The 23,182-nt window shown below is 35.8% G+C and overlaps 1 protein-coding gene across 1 annotated transcript in view; it reads right to left on the bottom strand.

Annotated features, from left to right (window-relative positions):
- The window catches only part of LOC128638853 (kazrin-like), a 504,435-nt gene that overhangs the window by 480,455 nt on the left and 798 nt on the right, over window positions 1–23,182 (bottom strand). The window lies entirely within an intron of this gene.

Here is a 23,182-nt window from a genome sequence, read left to right as displayed (position 1 = left end):
CTGACTGAGACCGGAAAAGGTTTGGATTTTGGATTATTTGCATCTGTAAAATGACAGTTTGGAGGGAGGCTGGAACCAAGTGTAACAAAAATATCTTATGTCATTTAGGTAATGGTTACAGGTCATAATACATGTAACCTAAAAGGTAGTTTTAAAAATTTCTAATACTTTTGTATACATAGTACCCTCACAGAACTGATTTAAATAAATAGACTACTACTGTATTTGGTTTGTTTTTGTGTTCTAAAATACAAAGACACATGCAGAGAAGATTGTGACTTCCAAAAAAGAATTTATGTTTACCTGATAAATTCCTCTCTTTCGTGGTGGTTAGTGTCCACAAAATTCCTTACTCTTTGGAATTCATCACCAGGCCACTAACCGTAAGGAAGATACAATTAAGGATAAATAGGAGCGCCAAAGGCTAAGGTATAATTCAGGTAGCAGCACTCTATACAGTGTAAATTAGTAAAAGCAATTTATTACAATTGAATCATACAATAAAAAAACAACAAGAATATAATAAGTTAAAAACATATATTTTAAAAGGATCCTACTACAATAGTGTCTTAAGATAAGAGGAGGAGGAGCAGCCTAGCCAGTGGCAGACAACTTTACCACCCAATCTAAAAGGTGCCACAGGGACCTCTATTCTAAAGAGGAAGAAGTGGGGTGTCACCACATTAATGGGTAAAGGTGTTCTTAAAAACAAATGATTGAGACAAATGGAACCAAAAAGTGGATTTACAACTCAAATGTGCGTGTGGCGTATAAAAAAATATAATATATATATATGGGTAAAAACCAATAAACAAAAAGGGGGATCAAACCCAGTTTGTCCAATAAAAAAAAAATATAAAAAATTGTCAAATGATATAAAATTGTCGACAGTTGCGTTGAAAAAACAATGTGAAATGGTCGAAAATGTGTAGCAAAACCATAAGAATTAAATGGAAAATAAGAGAACAATGGATGATTAGTCCAATCAACAAATACAATCAACAAATTTGGACCATACACGTGAAGGTGATAGAGTGAAATGCACAGTGACAAATATCCAAAATAGGGTGACAAACATCCAATATTAAAAGTAAGTTAGTTTATGTATGTTTTTTAGTATTGTTGTTTTACTTTTAAATATTGGATATTTGTCACTGTGCATTTCACTCTATCACCTTCACGTGCATGGTCCAAATTTCTTGATTGCATTTGTTGATTGGACTAATCATCCATTGTTCACTTATTTTCCATTTATTTCTTATGGTTTTGCTACACATTTTTGACCATTTCACATTGTTTTTTCAACGCAACTGTCGACAATTTTATATCATTTGACAATTTTTTATATTATTTTTTTATATTTTTTATTGGACAAACCGGGTTTGATCCCCCTTTTTGTTTATTGGTTTTTACCCATATACACTGTATATATATATATTATATTTTTTATACGCCACACGCACATTTGAGTTGTAAATCCACTTTTTTGGTTCCATTTGTTGCAATCATTTGTTTTTAAGCACACCGTTACCCATCAATGTGGTGATACCCCACTTGTTCTATTTGTCGCAATCATTTGTTTTTAAGAACACCTTTACTTATTAATGTGGTGACACCCCACTTCTTCCTCTTTAGAATAGAGGTCCCTGTGGCACCTTTTAGATTGGGTGGTAAAGTTGTCCTCCACTCTTGCCACTGGCTAGGCTCCTCCTCCTCTTATCTTAAGACACTATTGAAGTAGGATCCTTTTAAAATATATGTTTTTAACTTATTATATTCTTGTTGTTTTTTTTATTGTATGATTCAATTGTAATAAATTGCTTTTACTAATTTACACTGTATAGAGTGCTGCTACCTGAATTATACCTTAGCCTTTGGCGCTCCTATTTATCCTTAATTGTATCTTCCCTTAGACCTATTAGGGGGTCTGCTTTATAGTGTAGCAGGTATATAATCCTAGGCGCTGACCGCTCTCCCAAGCACACTAACCGTAAGGAATTTCGTGGACTCTCACCACCATTAGAAAGAAAACCTAATTTATGCTTACTTGATAAATTCCTTTCTTTCTTGATGGTGAGAGCCCACAAAATCCCTTACGGTTGGTGGTCAGGTGATTAATTCCCAACAGTAAGGACTTTTGTGGTCTCTCGCATTGCTGCCCCTTTGCTTGAGTTAACACATAGTCATAGAAGTACATTACTACTGCAATAATAAAATGCTGTAGTGCATTGGATGATTTTACTGTTGCCCTGGTACAGTGATGGCAAACCTTGGCACTCCAAATGTTTAAGAACTACATTTCCCATTATGCTTAGGCAGTCTGAAGTCCAGTCGAGCATCATGGGAAATGTAGTTCAGAAACCACTGGAGTGCCAAGGTTCGCCATCACTGCCTTAGTATGTCACTTTAAACTAGGTTTCAAATCACTAGTTTAAAGGGATAGCAAACCCATGATTCAGAGAGCATGCAATTTCGTGTAGTCACCAATCAGCTAACGCTAACCAGGGTTCTGAACCAAAAATGGGACGGCTCCTTAGCTTAGATTCCTGCTTTTTCAAATAAAGATAGCAAGAGAATGAAGAAAAAGAGTAAATTGGAAAGTGTCAGGGCTAAAGTGCCTACATCGAAACTGTTCCGATGTAGACAAATTGAAACCAAGCGATCATGCATACGATAACGAGATTTCAATTATTGGATCGCGTCTGGGGGGCGTCGCTACAACCCTAGGAACGCCCCCCAGACCGCGATCAAATCTTGACAGTACAGGCGGCTTCAGGACAGCCGCTAGATATGACATTCTATTCCGTCATAACGGCTTTAAAGCCCAGTCTAATTGTGACGGAATAGAACGGCATAACAACTTTAAAAGGTTAAACATAGCCATAACACTGCAATGGGCAAATAAAACAATTTAAATAACAATGGAATAATATGTTATAAAAGTAATTGCACATACATATATATCAAAAAATAAAAACCAATATATTACAGCCATAAAGAGATTTACTTTTTTTAAATAAACACTCAGGACAGAAAAATCAATAAATATCATAAAAAAAAGGTATGTGTCAATACAGTTGACTGTTAGTAAATAATTCTCAATCTGGATGAAAATGTGTTTTCAAATTTTGTTTCAAGTATGAATATGCCTGCTGGGTGTGATAGCCTACAGGTATAATTTCCAAGCAAAACAAGTGACTGTTCGATTCTTGTGTGAGAGCAGCACTGAAAACTACTTGAAGGACCAGTGTACTGTAAGATTGATTTACCCATCTGTTTCCAGTGACTGCAGAGTATTAAAATGTATGGAAAATGCTCCTACAGGTTTATTTTTGTACATAATAGCTGGTAACATACTTATTTTATCTCTCTATAACCAAAGGTCTCCTTAACCCCTTAAGGACCACAGCACTTTTCCATTTTCTGACCGTTTGGGACCAAGGCTATTTTTTATATTAGTGTTTAGCTGCAATTTTCCTCTTACTCATTTACTGTACCCACACATATATACCATTTTTCTCGCCATTAAATGGACTTTCTAAAGATACCATTATTTTCATCATAGCTTATAATTTACTATAAAAACTTTTTTTTTTTTTATAAAAATGAGGAAAAAAATTACCCCCACAATCTGTTACACATCTACAACCACCAAAAACACCCATGCTAAATAGTTTCTAAATTTTGTCCTGAGTTTAGAAATACCCAATGTTTACATGTTCTTTGCAAGTTATAGGGCAATAAATACAAGTAGCACTTTGCTATTTCCAAACCACTTTTTCTCAAACTTAGCGATAGTTACATTGGAACACCAATTTCTTTCAGGAATCCCTGAATATCCCTTGATATGTATATATTTTTTTTTTTTTAGAAGACAACCCAAAGTATTGATCTAGGCCCATTTTGGTATATTTCATGCCACCATTTCACCGCCAAATGCGATCAAATAAAAAAATAAAAAAAAAAATCCTTTACTGTCACAAATTTTAGGTTTCTCACTGAAATTACAAACAGCTTGCGCAATTATGGCACAAATGGTTGTAAATGTTTCTCTGGGATCCCCTTTGTTCAGAAATAGACATATGGCGTTGCTTTTTGGTAATAAGAAGGCGGCTAAATGCTGCTGCGCATCACACTTGTATTATGTCTAGAAGTGATGGGGTTAATCAGGTAGCTTGCGTGTAGAGATCAGCCCCCCAACTGACACATCACACCCTCTGATCCCTCCCAAACAGCTCTTCCCTCCCCCACCTCACAATTGTCCCCGCCATCTTAAGTACTGGCAGAAAGTCTACCAGTACTAAAATAAGTATTTTGGGTTTTTTAAAAAAACCAGTACCCTGTTTAAAATAAAATTAAAAAATAAAAATTATGTTTTATTAAAAAATTACTCAATATTTTCTGTAGTGTAACTGCCCCCCTTACCTGAAAATTTCCACCCTCCCCAGTCCTTTCTCCCACCTTATTAAACATTTGTGCCATAGTGTAGGGTTCCCACCCATGCGTGCACCTGCCCCCTCCTTCACCAATGGCTGCCCACCTGCCTCAGCTCCCACCCACCAACGATCACGACCATCGATGTCCGATGCAGAGAGGACTGCTAGAAAGTTATTGCAGGATGCCTCAATATTGAGGCATCACTGCAATAACATTAAAGTGGCTGGAAGCGATCAGGATAGTTTTCAAACACCAATGATACACAGGGTACGTCCTTGGTCATTAAGGACCTTTTTTGTAGGACGTACCCTGTACGTCGTCGGTCCTTAAAGGGACAGTATACACTCATTTTCATATAACTGCATGTAATAGACACTACTATAAAGAATAAGATGCAGATACTGATATAAAAATCCAGTATAAAATGGTTTAAAAACGTACTTAGAAGCTTTCAGTTTAGCTCTGTTGAAAAGGCAGCTGGAAAGCCCACTGCAAGTGGCAAATAAGACACTTCCCCCTCCCCCTTCTTTTGCATATGAAAAGACCCTTTACACAAACAGGAGCAAGCTGGAGAAGGTAGCCGACGGTATTCAAATAAAACTTTGGGGCTTGGTTAGGAGTCTGAAAATCAGAGCAATGTTATTTAAAAAGCAAAATTATACATTTTTAATAAAAACAAACTTTATGGGCTTTATAAATAGGTAATCTACAAAACATTTATACATAGAAAAAATGTGTATAATGGCCCTTTAAGGGGTTAAAAAGGGACACTGAACCCAATTTTTTTTCTTTAGCGATTCGGATAGAGCATGCAAATTTAAGCAACTTTATCATTTACTCCTATTAATTTTTTGTCTATCCCCTGTTATCTTTATTTGAAAAGCAAGAATGTAAGTTTAGATGCCAGCCCATTAATTTTTTAACAATATTTAGAAAAGTCAAATTTTTAGTACTTATCTTTCCCATCCCCACTGGATTGCTGCATCTTGTTTATTTATTTCTATAAATCCTACACCTTTTTCCCTAGCATGGGTGGTGGTTTCAACAAGCCAAAACTGCAATTTAAAATTACAAATTGCCCTTTTTAATAAAAAAAAACTGTGCATAATTTGACATCGGAAGTAAAATTGTGGTTTCTTAAAACTCCATGCTCTATCTGAATCATGAAAGTTTAATTTTGACTTTAGTGTCGCTTTAAACATTGATATCCGTGCTAGGATTTAGCTGCAATGTAAATATCAGAGTAAATAAAATACAGAATAATTATAAGTTTCTGATGAAAAGTTCTGTAACCCAGCAGCAGACATGGCCTGCCCCCGAGCTTCAGTCAATCCCCCACTGAGTAATTGCATTCATAAAACGCAATCATTTTTCATTGTTTATCCAAAACCAGAAACCTGTTCTGTGACTCATAAAAATCATTAAATTCTATTCAACAAGGAAAATAGCATTCATGCTAAAGCTGCCAGGCAGGCAATTGGACTCTCAGCCCTTCACAATAGCAATGCAGATACCAATTATATGAAATGATTTTGTAACTAGGGACTTGTCAATGTATAAAGATTGATCCGGACAAAGAATTGGCAGGTTAAGCCTGAGATGATAGGACTTTATTAAAACATTGTCACAGAAACGTTATTGTTCTTTCTTAAAGGGATACAATCATCAGAACGGAAATGTGCTTGGGTACATTTCAGTTTGGAATGGAAACATTTTGCAATATATTGCCATTTGCTATGACACATCTAGTAAAAGATCTGTGATCAGGAGCCGCAGTTATAGTATATGTGAATAAGTCTGTATTTATAACATTAAAAATCAAAAAATCCCCCAGTTTATTTTTGCCACCCTCACAATCTTAAAGGGAAATTCTACCACAAAACAAACAGCGCTATCAACATAACAGCTAACAGATAAATGAATTCCCTTTTTGTCATTCTGTGGCTTACTCCTGGTAACCAAAGAGCACACTTCAGTAATTATATACACCACATTTTCCTCACTAATCCCTTCAATTTGAGGAACATTAACTCTTACATCACAACACAAAAGAAAACACTATATATGAACCAGTAGCAGCAATATCAGATTTGTGGAGTGATCAGCAGTTACTGCTGATCAGCAATGCATTAGTGATAATATAGTCCAATGTCTAATTTTTCATATTTAGCATCCGAATATGCGAATACGACATGCATAGATTTTGGTCACAGTAAATAAATAAAAAAATAAAAAAAAGGGAGTAGGCTTTATTTTAGGGAACCAGACGAGGGCTATCAGTAACAAAAAAAATGAAGTTCTAAAATAAAGCAATTATTTCCTTGCTCTTGGGATACATGAAGAGCTGGAAGGTTTTAAAAAGCTTCATTTGGAATAGCTGGGGACTATACACCCAAAGGCCATTAGAATGAACAGAAACCTACTTATGTGCTTGTTGCCAAAGCACTGTGCAGATAACCATAACCCAGCACTGTATTACAAATGATCTGCTTACAAAATGAATACATTTAAGGAATTCAAACTTGACTTCTTGGCAACATTTGTATTTTTCAGATTAGAGACACAACCCCTTGAAAAACCCCTTAGTATTATCTACAAAATCACACATTGTAGCCTAATAATGAATGTATGTATGTATATACACACACAATATATATATATATATATATATATATGTGTATGTATGTATATACACACACAATATATATATATATATATATATATATATATATATATATATATATATATATATATATATATATATATATATATATATATATATATATATATATATATATATACACACACACACTGTACTGTGCTGTCATGCCTCCTACAAACTAAATGTTGCATGGTGCTGCGTGTAGAGCCAGCACTAGGCACGTGTTGTGATGGGTGGGGGTCCTTCCAAGTGTGAACATGGGTCGGGGAGGCGAGTGCCGCTGCGCAGTTACCCTCAGTCATCATCTCACCCAAAATAAAAAATAAAAAAAAAAAATGTCCCAGAATAAAAAACAAGCAAAATTTAAAAAATATGTCACACTGTTGTCAGTCTGCCGCGGCACACCTGAGGATCTCTCACGGCACACTAGTGTGCCGCGGCACACTGGTTGAAAAACACTGATCTACATCACCTAATCTGCTGCGGTTAATAAGGGAGATATATGGGAGATATATGAATGAACCCCTGTACTTATCAAGCAAACACTGTGCAGTATGTTGTAAGGTCAATGATCTGAATCCCCACCTAGCTCTATGATGGCAGTGGGGGGGCACTAATTCCGACGGTCAGAAGATATTGAAGAGTCATTAAACTGTTGGGCACAACTACAACAACAGTTACTACTCACCATGCTGTTTTTTTACATCTGTGACAATAGCTATCTTCAAAGTGCTGAGACTGAGTGCACGATACAGCTGTAAAAGTGTCACATGGTGCAAAGAAAATGTGAGCTCCAAACTGGAGGTCCTAGTATGGAGCCGTTCTTATTAACCCTTAACATGTTCAAGTTGCTGAAGCTTCTCATTTTCAAAGAGCCACAGTAGGAAAAAATAACATAGCAGCAACTAAGTAGTATCACCAAGTTTGTCCCTTTAAATGTTTTTCATTCACGATTCAACAAAGCATACACATTTTAAACAACTTTCCATTTTACTTCAATTATCTCATTTGCTTCTTTCTCTTTGTATCCTTTGTTGAAGCAGCAATGCACTATTAGTAGCTAGTTGAATGCATTGGGTGAGACAACATGAGACATATGTGCAGCAACCAATCAGCAGCTCCTTAACCTGCTTAAAGGAACACTGTACCCAAAAATTTTCTTTTGTGATTCAGATTGAGCATGAAATTTTAAGCAACTTTCTAATTTACTCCTATTATCAAATTTTCTTCATTCTCTTGGCATCTTTATTTGAAATGTAAGAATGTAAGTTTAGATGCCGGCCCATTTTTGGTGAACAACCTGGGTTGTCCTTGCTGATTGGTGGATAAATTCATCCACCAATAAAAAAGTGCTGTCCAGAGTACTGAAGCAAAAAAAAAAAAAAAAAAAACTCAGATGCCTTCTTTTTCAAATAATGATAGCAAGAGAACGAAGAAAAATCGATAATAGGAGTAAATTAGAAAGTTGCTTAAAATTGCATGCTCTTTCTGAATTACAAAAGAAAACATTTGGGTTCAGTGTCCCTTTAAGTATCCTTTTCAACAATGGATACCAAAAAAACAAAATCAAAATGACATAAAAAGTAAATTGGAAAGTCATTTAAAAGCACATGCTATATCTGAATAATTCAAGGGGGAAACAAATGGGTTCCATGTCCTTTTATCTTTTCCCAGCTGTGATCTTGCTTCTCATTCCATAATAAAAACAATAAATGGTCATTGCTAGCACACAACTACTTTTAACGTGCTTATATATGCATGGCAGATATTGCGTTTAATGTCCCTATAATGACTGAGAATGGCTCTTTAAGATTATAATACAACAAACCAGTAGGTTAATGAGATTGAAAGCAACCTTTTAATATAAAATTACCGATATGATGGCATAGAACACTACAGCTGTAGTGTTCTGTATCCTATGGAGTCAGTGACCTGTAGAGCATGCAGGTAAATAGTTTTCTTACTTTAGTAGTCTTGGCCACAACGATCATTTTTGGTCAGAAGCTATTAACAAAATAGTAATATCATGTGCTGTAACATTGTAAATATACCCAGTGTTAAAATACAAATACTTGTGAAAATTACAGATTTATTTTTTCCAGACATTTATTCATAGCATGGAGGGGGGGGGGGGGGGGTTACTAAACTGTACTTCAAGTGATTTTATCCTTTATATACTTGGGAATAACCATATTACCAAGTACAAATATTTGAGAATAAGAGTAAATTGTAATGTTGTTCTATCTGAAACAAGAACATTTACAGCTTGTTTCAAGTGTGTGTAATATATATATATATATATATATATATATATATATATATATATATATATATATATATATATATACACATATACATGGAGTGCAGAATTATTAGGCAAATGAGTATTTTGACCACATCATCCTCTTTATGCATGTTGTCTTACTCCAAGCTGTATAGGCTCGAAAGCCTACTACCAATTAAGCATATTAGGTAATGTGCATCTCTGTAATGAGAAGGGGTGTGGTCTAATGACATCAACACCCTATATCAGGTGTGCATAATTATTAGGCAACTTCCTTTCCTTTGGCAAAATGGTTTAAAAGAAGGACTTGACAGGCTCAGAAAAGTAAAAAATAGTGAGATATCTTGCAGAGGGATGCAGCACTCTTAAAATTGCAAAGCTTCTGAAGCGTGATCATCGAACAATCAAGCGTTTCATTCAAAATAGTCAACAGGGTCGCAAGAAGCATGTTGAAAAACCAAGGCGCAAAATAACTGCCCATGAACTGAGAAAAGTCAAGCGTGCAGCTGCCAAGATGCCACTTGCCACCAGTTTGGCCATATTTCAGAGCTGCAACATCACTGGAGTGCCCAAAAGCACAAGGTGTGCAATACTCAGAGACATGGCCAAGGTAAGAAAGGCTGAAAGACGACCACCACTGAACAAGACACACAAGCTGAAACGTCAAGACTGGGCCAAGAAATATCTCAAGACTGATTTTTCTAAGGTTTTATGGACTGATGAAATGAGAGTGAGTCTTGATGGGCCAGATGGATGGGCCCGTGGCTGGATTGGTAAAGGGCAGAGAGCTCCAGTCCGACTCAGACGCCAGCAAGGTGGAGGTGGAGTACTGGTTTGGGCTGGTATCAAAGATGAGCTTGTGGGGCCTTTTCGGGTTGAGGATGGAGTCAAGCTCAACTCCCAGTCCTACTGCCAGTTTCTGGAAGACACCTTCTTCAAGCAGTGGTACAGGAAGAAGTCTGCATCCTTCAAGAAAAACATGATTTTCATGCAGAACAATGCTCCATCACACGCGTCCAAGTACTCCACAGCGTGGCTGGCAAGAAAGGGTATAAAAGAAGAAAATCTAATGACATGGCCTCCTTGTTCACCTGATCTGAACCCCATTGAGAACCTGTGGTCCATCATCAAATGTGAGATTTACAAGGAGGGAAAACAGTACACCTCTCTGAACAGTGTCTGGGAGGCTGTGGTTGCTGCTGCACGCAATGTTGATGGTGAACAGATCAAAACACTGACAGAATCCATGGATGGCAGGCTTTTGAGTGTCCTTGCAAAGAAAGGTGGCTATATTGGTCACTGATTTGTTTTGTTTTTGAATGTCAGAAATGTATATTTGTGAATGTTGAGATGTTATATTGGTTTCACTGGTAAAAATAAATAATTGAAATGGGTATATATTTGTTTTTTGTTAAGTTGCCTAATAATTATGCACAGTAATAGTCACCTGCACACACATATATCCCCCTAAAATAGCTATAACTAAAAACAAACTAAAAACTACTTCCAAAACTATTCAGCTTTGATATTAATTCGTTTTTTGGGTTCATTGAGAACATGGTTGTTGTTCAATAATAAAATTAATCCTCAAAAATACAACTTGCCTAATAATTCTGCAAAATATATATATATATATATATAAATAAAAAACACACAGAGAAAACCCAGCACTCATTTACAAGCTCTTAGCTAAGATTTAAAAGCAAAAATGGAAAGGTTAGTCACCGCATCTGGCCAAATGGGACAAGCTCAGGTACCACGTCAAGGTCCTTTCCAATACCAGAGACCCTAAAACAGCCACACAATGCAAGCTTTCAAATCCAAACAAACTGAAAACAAGGGAAGGGTGCACAGGAATATGTAATCACCCTAGACATATACAAAACACGGAAGGGAACTGCACTCTCATACCACATCCCATGACCCTGCAACATACTCAGCCCTGGGTGAAAATTTGTGTACCCGGTCCGGTATGAGAGTGCAGTTCCCTTCCGTGTTTTGTGTATACATACATACATAGTCTACACACCCCTGTTAAAATGGCAGGTTTTTGTGATGTAAAAAAAAAAAATTAAACAAAGATAAATCATTTCAGTACTTTTTCCACCTTTAATGTGACCTATAAACTATGCAACTCAATTGGAAAACAAACAAATCTTTTAGGTAAAGGGAAGTCAAAATATGGTTGCAAACTAATACTTTGTTGAAGCAACTTTTGATTTTATTACAGCACTCTGTTTGGGTATGAGTCTATCAGCATGGCACATCTTGACTTGGCAAGATTTGCCCACTCTTCTTTGCAAAAACACTCCAAATCTGTCAGATTGCGAAGGCATCTACTGTGCACAGCCCTCTTCAGATCACCCCACAGATTTTCGTTTGGATTCATGTCTGGGTTCTGGCTGGGCCATTCCAAAACGTTAATCTTCTTCTGGTGAAGCCATTCCTTTGTTGATTTGGATGTATGCTTTGGGTCGTTATGCTGAAAGATGAAGTTCCTCTTCATGTTCAAGCTTTCTAGCAAAAGCCTGAAGGTTTTCTGCCAATATTGACTGGTGTTTGGAACTGTTCATAATTCCCTCTACCTTGACTAAGGTCCCAGTTCCAGCTGAAGAAAAACAGCCACCACCATGCTTCACTGTGGGTATGGTGTTCTTTTGGTGATGTGCAGTGTTGTTTTTGCACCAAACATATCTTTTGGAATTATTGCCAAAAAGTTCAACCTTGGTTTCATCAGACCATAACACCTTTTCTCACATGCTTTTGGGAGACTTCAGATGTGTTTTTGCTCAATTTAGCTGGGCTTGGATGTTTTTTCTTCCGTCTTGCCGTCTACCCCAAAGCCCAAACATGAATACGGGAGATTATTGTCACATGTACTACACAGCCAGATATTTTTTTTTTCAACATGGGTGTGTAGACTATTTATATCCACTCAGTGGATATAAGTCTACACACCCCTGTTAAAATGTTAGGTTTCTGCGATGTAAAAAAAAATGAGACAAAGATAAATAATTTCAGAACTTTTTCCACCTTTAAATGTGACCTATAAAATGTACAACTCAATTGAAAAACAAACTGAAATCTTTTAGGTAAAGGGAAATAAAAAAACTAAAATAATATGGTTGCATAAGTGTGAACACCCTTTTATAACTGGGGATGTAGTTGTATTCAGAATTAAGCAATCACATTAAAAATCCTGTTAAATAGGAGTCAGTACACACCTGTCATTTAAAGTGCCTCTTATTAACCCCAAATAAAGTTCATCTGTTCTAGTAGGTTTTTCCTGACATTTTGTTAGTCGCATCCTAAAGCAAAAGCCATGGTCCGCATAGAGCTTCTAAAGTATCAGAGGGATCTCATTGTTAAAAGGTATCGGACAGGAGAAGGGTACAAAAGAATTTCCAAGGCATTAGATATACCATGGAACACAGTGAACACAGTCAAGTGGAGAAAATATGATGCAACAGTGACATTACAAAAATTGATGACAAGAAAACTGGTCTGGGAGGCTGCCAAGAGGCCTACAGCAACATTAAAGGAGTTGCAGGAATATCTGGCAAGTACTGGCTGTGTGGTACATGTGACAACAATCGCCGGTATTCTTCATATGTCTGGGCTATGTGGTAAAGTGTCAAGACGGAAGCCTTTTCTAACAAACAAACAAACCAAACAAAAAAAAAAAAGCACCCAAGCCTGGCTAAATTATGCAAAAACACATCTGAAGTTTCCCAAAAGCATATTGCAAAAGGTGTTCTGGTCTGATGAAACCAAAGTTATACTTTTTGGCCATAATTCCAAGAGATATGTTTGGCACAAAAACAACACTGCATATCACCAAAAGAACACCATACCCACAGTGAAGCATGGTGGTGTCGGCATCATGCTTTGGGGCTGTTTTTCTTCAGCTGGAACAGGGGCCTTAGTCAAGGTAGAGGGAATAATGAACAGTTCCAAATACCAGACAATATTGGCACAAAACCTTCAGGCTTCTGCTAGAAAGCTGAACATGAAGAGGAACTTCATCTTTCAGCATGACAACGACCCAAAGCATACATCCAAATCAACAAAGGAATGGCTTCACCAGAAGAAGATTAAAGTTTTGGGATGGCTCAGCCAGAGCCTAGACCTGAATCCAATTCAAAATCTGTGGGGTGATCTGAAGAGGGCTATGCACAGGAGATGACCTCACTTTCTGACTTAGAGACTTCTGATTTAGAGTGTTTTTGCAAAGTTAAGTGGGCAAATCTTGCCAAATCAAGATGTGCCATGCTGAAAAACTCATACCCAAAAAGACTGAGTGCTGTAATAAAATCAAAAGGTGCTCCAACAAAGTATTAGTTTAAGGGTGTTCACACTTACGCAACCATATTAATTTTAGATTTTTAATTTTATTTCCCTTTACCTAAAAGATTTCAGTTTGTTTTCAATTGAGTTGTACAGTTTATAGGTCACATTAAAGGTGGAAAAAGTTCTGAAATGATTTATCTTTGTCTCATTTTTTTTACATCACAGATCTGAGATAGAGAATATATATATTTCTGCACAGCCACCAATCACCAGGTAGATCTCCATAGTAGTTTGTTGCTGCTCCCGAGCCTACCCAGGTATACTTTTCAACAAAAGGATACCAAAAGAAGTAAATATTCGATAAAAGTAAAACTTACACAAACAAAACCCACATTTTCTTTGGAGTCAGATGGAGAGTGGTTTAAAATGCTTTAAATTAAATTTACCTAATTTGCTTCATTCCTGGTTATCCTTTTTTGAAAAGCATAACTAGGTAGACACAGGAGCAGTAATGCATTACTGGGAGCTAGCTGCAGATTGGAGGCTACACATATGTGCTACTTCTTGTTGGCTAACCCAATATGTTCAGCTAGTCCCTAGCAGTGCATTGCTGCTCCTTCAACAAAAGCCTACCAACAGAATGAAGCTAATCTTATCATAAAAGTAAATTGGAGAGTTGTTTAAAAAAATTATATGCTCTGTTTGAATCATGGGAGAAAAGATTTAGGTTTTAAGTCCCTTTAAATCTGTTAAAATTGTGTGCTCAGAGTCATTTACGGTGTTTAATTTTGACTCATGTTCCCTGAATGTATTCAGAATTCTTTTCACACTAGGCTTAAAAGAATGTATTACAAGACTACAGAAAAGCCTTTGCAGTTAAAGGGACACTGAACTCAAATTTTTTCTTTCGTGATTAAGATAGAGCATGCAATTTTAAGCAACTTTCTAATGTAGTCCTATTATCAAATTTTCTTTATTCTCTTGGTATCTTTATTTGAAATGCTAGAATTTAAGTTTAGATGCCAGCCCATTTTTGGTTAACAACCTGGGTTGTCCTTGCTGATTGGTGGATAAATTCATCCACCAATAAAAAAATGCTGTCCAGAGTACTGAACCAAAATAAAGCTTAGATGACTTATTTTTCAAATAAAGATAGCAAGAGAACGAAGAATATCGATAATAGGAGTAAATTAAAAAGTTGCATGCTCTATCTGAATCACGGAAGAAGAAAAAAATTGGGTTCAGTGTCCCTTTAACAAGGCTTTTACGTACCTTAAAGGGACAGTATACACCAATTTTCATATAACTGCATGTAATAGACTACTATAAAGAATATGCACACAGATACAGATTTAAAAATCCAGTATAAAACCTTTTTTTTTTTTTTTTTTTTTTTTTTAAAAATCCAATTTAGCACTGTTGATTAGATTAGGCTGGGACACCCAACTGAGCAAGCAAGAAGAGCAGACCCCCCTTGCATTTGGAAAGACCCATTATACAGAGTCTTTAGACATCACTATACATATAAAACTATGGGGCTTGGTTTGGAGTCTGAAAATCAGCACAATGTTATTTAAAGATAAGCAAACCATTTTTACTAAAACACTCCCAGATGGGCTATATAAATGGATCAGCTACAAAAAAAAAAAAAAAAATTATGCAAAAAAAAAAAAAAAAAGCTAGTGTACAATGTCCCTTTAAGTACTTTGTTTTTGTTACTTTCCAGTGACCTTTTTGTCTTTACCATTAATAGTATTTATCATTAGATAGTTTGTATATAATTATATCATGGATAGGTCATTGTATACAGCAGGTACGCTCTGGGGTTCAATTTCGGGGGGAAATTTTAACATATAAAATAATTTGTAAAAAGAAGATAATGGCATATCAGTGCTTGACAAATCTGTTTAAAATTTAGGAGCCAGTAAGAATATTTGGGAGCCAGGCATATTTTTAGGAGCCACACAGTTGAATTTGTATATAGATATATGAATAACCCAAAAAGTTAGGAGCCAGGGGTAAAATTATAGGAGCCAGTGGCTCCCAGGTTTGTCGAGCCCTGGCATAGGAAATCTGTTTCAACATCATATCCGTTCAAAAGGACCATTGAATGCAGTAGAATCGCATAATCAACAAGTGCATAATAAAATGAATGCAACACCACCTACTATAAATATTTTTCAAACAAAATTTCAAAATTGACATGTGTTGGCTCATTGCATCATGTGACAGCCATCAGCCTATCACAGACACATATGCATACAAATAACTCCTGCACATGTTTAAAGTAAAGGTCCATTTCGATGAATTTGCCCGGTTTTTAATAATCCTATCACAAGTCTCTTAAAATAGCATATTATCTAAATCATGAAAGTTTAATTTTGAATGTAGTGTCCCTTAACGTCAATAAGCAAGTATGCTTCTCCCCCCTCCCCCCCCCCCCATAAAAAACAAAAAAACAAACACAATAAAATATCAAGGCTTAGCAAATCACAAGAAACAGTATCCCTAAGAAATTATACCCCTGGCTCAATTTTTTTTCTTCTTCTTTATAATTACTCTACATATCTTATTTACAAATACTTGTGTGGCTCCTCACGTTTGAAATAAAACTTTCATGACATTAAAATGATCACACAATGTAGCAACTGAAGTACACAATCCGTTTTATACAAAGAAAAGTTATTTAATAACATTTTTATTGTTTTCTATTTACTAAGTAAGGATTTACTGCCAAAGCAACATTATTCTTTGTCTTAACCATCTGTTCCACTTTAACCATGTTCAAAAGCATCTGAACAGTATAAAAAGGCAGCAGAGAAATGAAACAAAACAAATACGGTAAAAAGGGAGGTGGGAACTGTCACATGAATGTTTATAATTTCAGTTATTACACCTTTAAGCTCACTAATTTTTCAAATACATCCATAGCACTGACTACTTTGAAGGGACACTCAAGTCAAAATTAAAAACTTTCATGATTCAGATAAAACATTCAATTTTAAGCAACTTTGCAATTTACTTCCATTAAAGGCAAAGTCTACCCTAAATGCTCAGTAGGACCTGGTGCACATTTTGTTAAAGTGAAAGTCAACCCTAACGTTTGTGAAACGTTAGGACTATTGAAACGAATAAAAAAGGGGACTTTTATTCATGAAATATAAACACACTAATGCAGAAAGCTCCTTTGTTTCAAGCGAACGCCGCTCTGAGCTGCTAAGGAAGCCCACGGCAGATTGCCGTTTTACTAGAGAGGTGACATTTTCACCTCTTAACCAATAACAGTGTGCTGAATCCAGTTTGGCGCCCTTGGGAGCCGGATTTACCACACAGTTATTGGCTAAGAGGTGGAAACATCACCCCTTAGCAAAACAGTGATCTGTCGTGGGTTGCCTTAGCAGCTTAGAGCAGCGGTCGCTTAAAACAAATAAAGAAGCTTTCTGCATGAAGTATGTTATTCTGTTTCACAAACGCTAGGGTTGACTAACAAAATGTGCACCAGCTCCTACTGAGCATGTACAAGAATTCACAGAATATACTTATATGCATTTGTGATTGGCTGACGGCTGTCACATGATACAGGAGGAGTGGAAATACACCGTTGTGCTCATACGTTTACATACCCTGGCAGAATTTATGATTTCTTGGCCATTTTTCAGAGAATATGAATGATAACACAAAAACATTTTTCACTCATGGTTAGTGTTTGGCTGAAGCCATTTATCAAACTGTGTTTAATCTTTTTAAAAAGATAATGACAACAGAAACTACCCAAATGACCCTAATCAAAAGTTTACATACCCCAGTTCTTAATACCGTGTGTTGCCTCCATTAACATCAATGACAGCTTGAAGTATTTTGTGGTATTTGTGGATGAGGCTCTTTATCTTCTTAGATGGTAAACCTGCCCATTCTTCCTGGCAAAAAGACTCCAGTTCCTGTAAATTATTGGTCTGTCTTGCATGAACTGCACGTTTGAGATCTCCCCAGAGTGGCTCAATGATATTAAGGTCAGGAGACTGAGATAGCCACTCCAGAACCTTCACTGTATTCTGATGTAGCCAATGACAGGTCGACTTGGCCTTGTGTTTAGGATCATTGTCATGTTGGAATGTCCAAGTATGTCCCAGGCGCAGCTTCCGGGCTGATGAATGCAAATTGTCCTCCAGTATTTTTTGATAACATACTGCTTTCATCTTGCCATCAATTCTGACCAAAATTTCCTTTGTAGCTCACACATCCCCAAAACATCAGCGATCCACCTCCGTGTTTCACAGTAGGAATGGTGTACCTTTCCATCATAGACCTTGTTGACTTCAAATGTAGCGTGTATGGTTGTGGCCAAAAAGCTAAATTTTGGTCTCATCACTCCAAATGACTTTGTGCCAGAAGGTTTGAGGCTTGTCTCTGTGCGGTTTGGTATATTGTAAGCGGGGTACTTTGTGGCATTTGCGTAGTAATGGCTTTCTTCTGGCGACTCGACCATGCAAGCCCATCTTTCTTCAAGTGCCTCCTTATTGTGAATCTTGAAACTGCCACACCACGTTTTCAGAGAGTCCAGTATTCCACCTGAAGTTATTTGTGGGTTTTTCTTTGCATCCCAAACAATTCTGCTGGCAGTTGCGGCTGAAATTTTAGTAGGACTACCTGACCGTGGTTTGGTTTCAACAGAACCCCTCCTCATTTTCCACTTCTTGATGAGGAGTTTGAACACTGCTGATTGGAATTCTCAATTCCTTGGATATCTTTTTATATCCCTTTCCTGTTTTATACAGTTCAACTACCTTTTCACGCAGATCCTTTGACAATTCTTTTGCTTTCCCCCATGACTTAGAATCCAGAAACGTTAGTGTAGCACAGGATGCAAGGGTCTGTCAGGAGTCCAGAAACTCATTGACCTTTAATACACACACTAATTACAAGCAAACAGATCACAGGTGAGGATGGTTACATTTAATAGCCATGCAAACCCCTTTGTGTCAACTTGTGTGCATGTTATCAGGCCAAAAATCACCAGAGTATGTAAACATTTAATCAGGGTAATTTGGGTAGTTTCTGTTGTTATTACAATTTAAAAAGAGTAAACACAGTTGATTGATAATAAATGGCTTCAGCCAAACACTAAACCATGAGTGAAAGAAAGGTTTGTGCGTTATTCATATTCTCTGAAAAATGGCCAAGAAATCATAAATTCTGCCAGGGTATGTAAACTTATGAGCACATAAATCTACTACACATGTGAAGTTCAGACTAAGTGCTATTGCATTTTTAGTATGCATGTGTTGATTATGCAAATCTGCTATATTTACTGGTCCTTTAAGATTGCATCTGTTCTCCGTGTTCCTGCACTACAAGTTGTATTGACTAACTAGGTAGACTGGAAGATTATTGGCTGAATTACATTGTATGTATGTTTTTCTTCAATCTCAAAGGGATGGTAAATCCTAGCGTTTGTGAAACCCTAGGATTTACCATTGGCACAAATAAAGGGGACTTTCAGCCATGAAGTATAAAATACTTCATGCTAAAAAGTTCCTTTATTTGTTTGAAGCGTTCGCCACACTGAACTCCTAAAGGCAGCCCACGACAGAACGCTATTTTGCCGAGAGGTGACGTTTCCATCTCTTAGCAAATAGCGGCGAGACCAAGCCGGATAGCCCGCATGGCTATTGGATAAGAGGTGGAAACATTACCTCTCAGCAAAATAGCGTTCTTCTGTGGGCTGCCTGAGGTGCACAGCGCGGGGAACACTTCAAACAAAGGAACTTTAAGCATGAAGTATTTTATACTTCATGACTGAAAGTCCCCTTTATTTGTGCCAATGGTAAATCCTAGCATTTCAAAAATGCTAGGATTTACCGTCACTTTAATATTTTCAAGCATTATATAAAAAAATGCACAACTTCCATTCCTACTGCAAAATGGTTTGTAGATCTAAAATGTATGACATTTCCGTAAAGCATTGTGCGTTATTCACATTTGTTTAATGTACCTTTCAGGGTACCAAAATGAGTCGGTACTTTAATCTGCAGTCTAGAAGATTGAAAAAGTAATTGTTAAACAGCACTTTGTATTAGATTTACATCAAATACTGGCTACAAACCAATGTAAAATAAGCTGTATTAGGTTAGATAAGACAACTTATTGGCATTTGGGCAGCTAAAGGGTTAAGGAAGCCAGTAGAACAGAGCAGCTAGGCATCACAACTCAAATAATGAACCTTGGTGGTGTAAAGCAGGAATGCACATGCAGGGGCAACATCCATGGCTTTTAAGCACGCTCCGCCCTGCAGAGAAAATTTAACAGCATTTAAAACGTTTCTTTGTCTAAAGTATAAAATTATTGCAATATACATTTTTATTTTTGCTGCCTTATCTGCAGAATACAACAGAAATTGTGATTGTTTCACTTTCTCCCAGGGAGGCTTGGGTTAATGCGGTTATCTACTTTTCTGTGAACTAGTGTTTACCAACCCCCTCTAGTCATTCAGCATCCTTTGCCATAGTAGTGGGCACACTAGGTAGTTTAGGTGTGAATATGGCAGTGCTAGACAAATTAGTTTAAAAATTAGGAGCCTGCAAGAATATTTAGGAGCCAGACAGTAGTAGTTTTACATAGATATATGGAGAATTACCCAAAAAGTTAGGAGCCAGCGGTTCCCTGGCTCCTGGGTTTGTCAAGCCCTGGAATATGGTGTGTGTGATAGAGATATAGATCTATCTCAAACAAGATTGATAGTAGAAAGGAATATATACTGTATGTCTGGTTATTTAAAATACCTATGTTTATTAGCCTCTTAACATTTTACTCCTACAATCACAGCTGAGAATTACTCCAGGTTATTGTGGAAAACAAAAATGAATATCTTGTAAACACATACTATACTTTAGATATGCAAAACTACATTCAACTAGAGGAAGACGTGCAGAAAAGTCATTTTTATATAAAGACATCAGATCTAACAATATAGTAGGTTAAAGGACCAGTAAATACAGTAGATTTGCATAATCAAAAGATGCATGATAAAAAGACAATGCAATTGCACTTATTCTGAATTTTAAATGAGTAATAATTTTTTTTCTGAAAATTTTCAGTTATGTATATTTCCACTCCCCCTGTACCATGTGACAGCCATCAGTCAATCAAAAATGCATATACGTATATTCTGCACATGCTCCATAGGAGCTGGTGACTCAAAAAGTATACGTATAAAAAGACTGTGCACATTTTGCTAATGGAAGTAAATTGGAAAGTTGTTTAAAATTGCATGATCTGAATCATTAACGTTTAATTTTGACCTGAGTGTCCCTTTAAGTAACTAGGGAGTCATATTAGCCTGCCGACTTTCATACGAGTTCTGGCACAAAACACAAAATGTAATTACATTTGCAGATTAATAGAAATCTGTTCAATCAGCTCATTAGATAATATCCATCAATAAATCCTTCAGTCTGACTGCAGGTTACTAAGGGAATGTTAATATCTAACAGCATAAATAAATTGTGCTTTACTGTCAAGAAGCCAGATTATGAAATATAGAAGAACAGTACGCAACAGTACATTGGTAGACAGTGCAAATAGACAAGTAAAAAAAATGTCAGGAGAGAATAAAAACCTGCATACTAATCAGCAAGTTTAAAAAAAAAAAAAAAAAAAAAAAAAAATTATATATATATATATATATATATATATATATATATATATATATATATATATATATATATATATATATATATATATATATATATATATATATATATATATATATATATAGTTTTACTAAAAAGGGAAAGGGGCAAATTTCTAATTTACTCCTGTTCATTTTTCTTGGTTTCTTTATTTAAAAAGGAAAGATTTAAAGGGACAGTATACACTCATTTTCATGTAACTGCATGTAATAGACACTACTATAAAGAATAAGATGCACAGATATTGATATAAAAATCCAGTATAAAAGGGTTTAAAAAACGTACTTAGAAGCTTTCAGTTTAGCTCTGTTGAAAAGGCAGTTGGAAAGCCCACTGCAAGTGGCAAATAAGACACTCCCCCTCCCCCTTCTTTTGCATATGAAAATACCCTTTACACAAACAGGAGCTAGCTGGAGAAGGTAGCTGACGGTATTCAAATAAAACTTTGGGGCTTGGTTAGGAATCTGAAAATCAGAGCAATGTTATTTAAAAATAAGCAAAATTATACATTTAAAAAAAAAAAAAAAAAAATATATATGATACCAAGAGAATGAAGAAAAATTAGAAAGTTTCTTAAAATTGTATACTGTATCATGAATGGGAGAAAATTGTGTTTATATCCCTTTAACTCAATACTCAAAGCATATCTGAAATTAAATGAAAATATTAAAAAAAAAAAAAAAAAAAGCCTAACAACAACAAAAACATAACCCTGTTACACATACAGGGTTCTGATATATGTAAATCAATTATGTATTTTGTAGGCTATGAAAACCTCCACTACTTTTTTTATATATATATATATATATATATATATATATATATATATATATATATATATATATATATATATATATATATATATATATATATATATATAAAAAAAGAAAAAAGAAAAACTTTCTGTATGTATTTGGTTAAAACCCATCTAAATATCCGTTCTTCCACACACAGTAACCATGCTTTCCTGTTGGACAAGCATCATATCACTAAGGGCAGTCACAATTGATTTCAAACAAACACCAGGGTTCTTTCTTCCAACCGTCAGACAGATTTACAAAAGCCAAATAGAGCTGTGGGAAAAGACTGCCAAGGAATGAACATTTGACATGAGGAGGGACATCTGCACTTTATGATCTATTTCCTTTTATATACAAATTTCCACATTGTTTTTTTTTATGCTTTAATTAAATAAAGGCTACAAACATAACAAAAATGTCAAATATTTACATAAATTGTGTAAGGCCCCTAAATGCCAGAACATTTAAAGATCTCTGCAAAGTGTTTGCACATTTGGTTTCAGAATGCTTAGGTACAGAGGGATTTGACTAAAATATGAATGAAAAGAACACAGACCTGTAGACTCATAAAAGTCTGAGCAGGAGGTCCCTTCAAACATTTCAAAATTAGACAATCTCTGCTGTTTTGTATGTACATTGTTGTATAGTAACTGGCATGTATTTAAACAAATTAAATGCATTCAATTAAAAATAAAGTGTACATATTTGGAATCTAAACCTCAGGAACTCCCTCTAGCAGAAAGGTTTACACCCTGGATGTGAAGCCTGCAGAACTGACATAGTAGCACACAAACAAAAAAATACATTGCAAATTGTTGTACATTGATGTGATGCCTTGCAGTTTACAAACAAAGAATGCAGTCAGGTAATATATATATATATATATATATATATATATATATATATATATATATATATATATATATATATATATATATTACATACACAGTGCTATGTAAGTTTTGAACCTGTGATATCAGCACAGATATGTAGAATGGACCCACCTGCACACATTTTACAT

Source organism: Bombina bombina, chromosome 8, assembly GCF_027579735.1.
Source record: "Bombina bombina isolate aBomBom1 chromosome 8, aBomBom1.pri, whole genome shotgun sequence".
Lineage (NCBI taxonomy): Eukaryota > Metazoa > Chordata > Amphibia > Anura > Bombinatoridae > Bombina > Bombina bombina.
The sequence above is the reverse complement of the archived record's forward strand: the minus strand, read 5'-3'. Positions and strand labels throughout refer to the sequence as shown.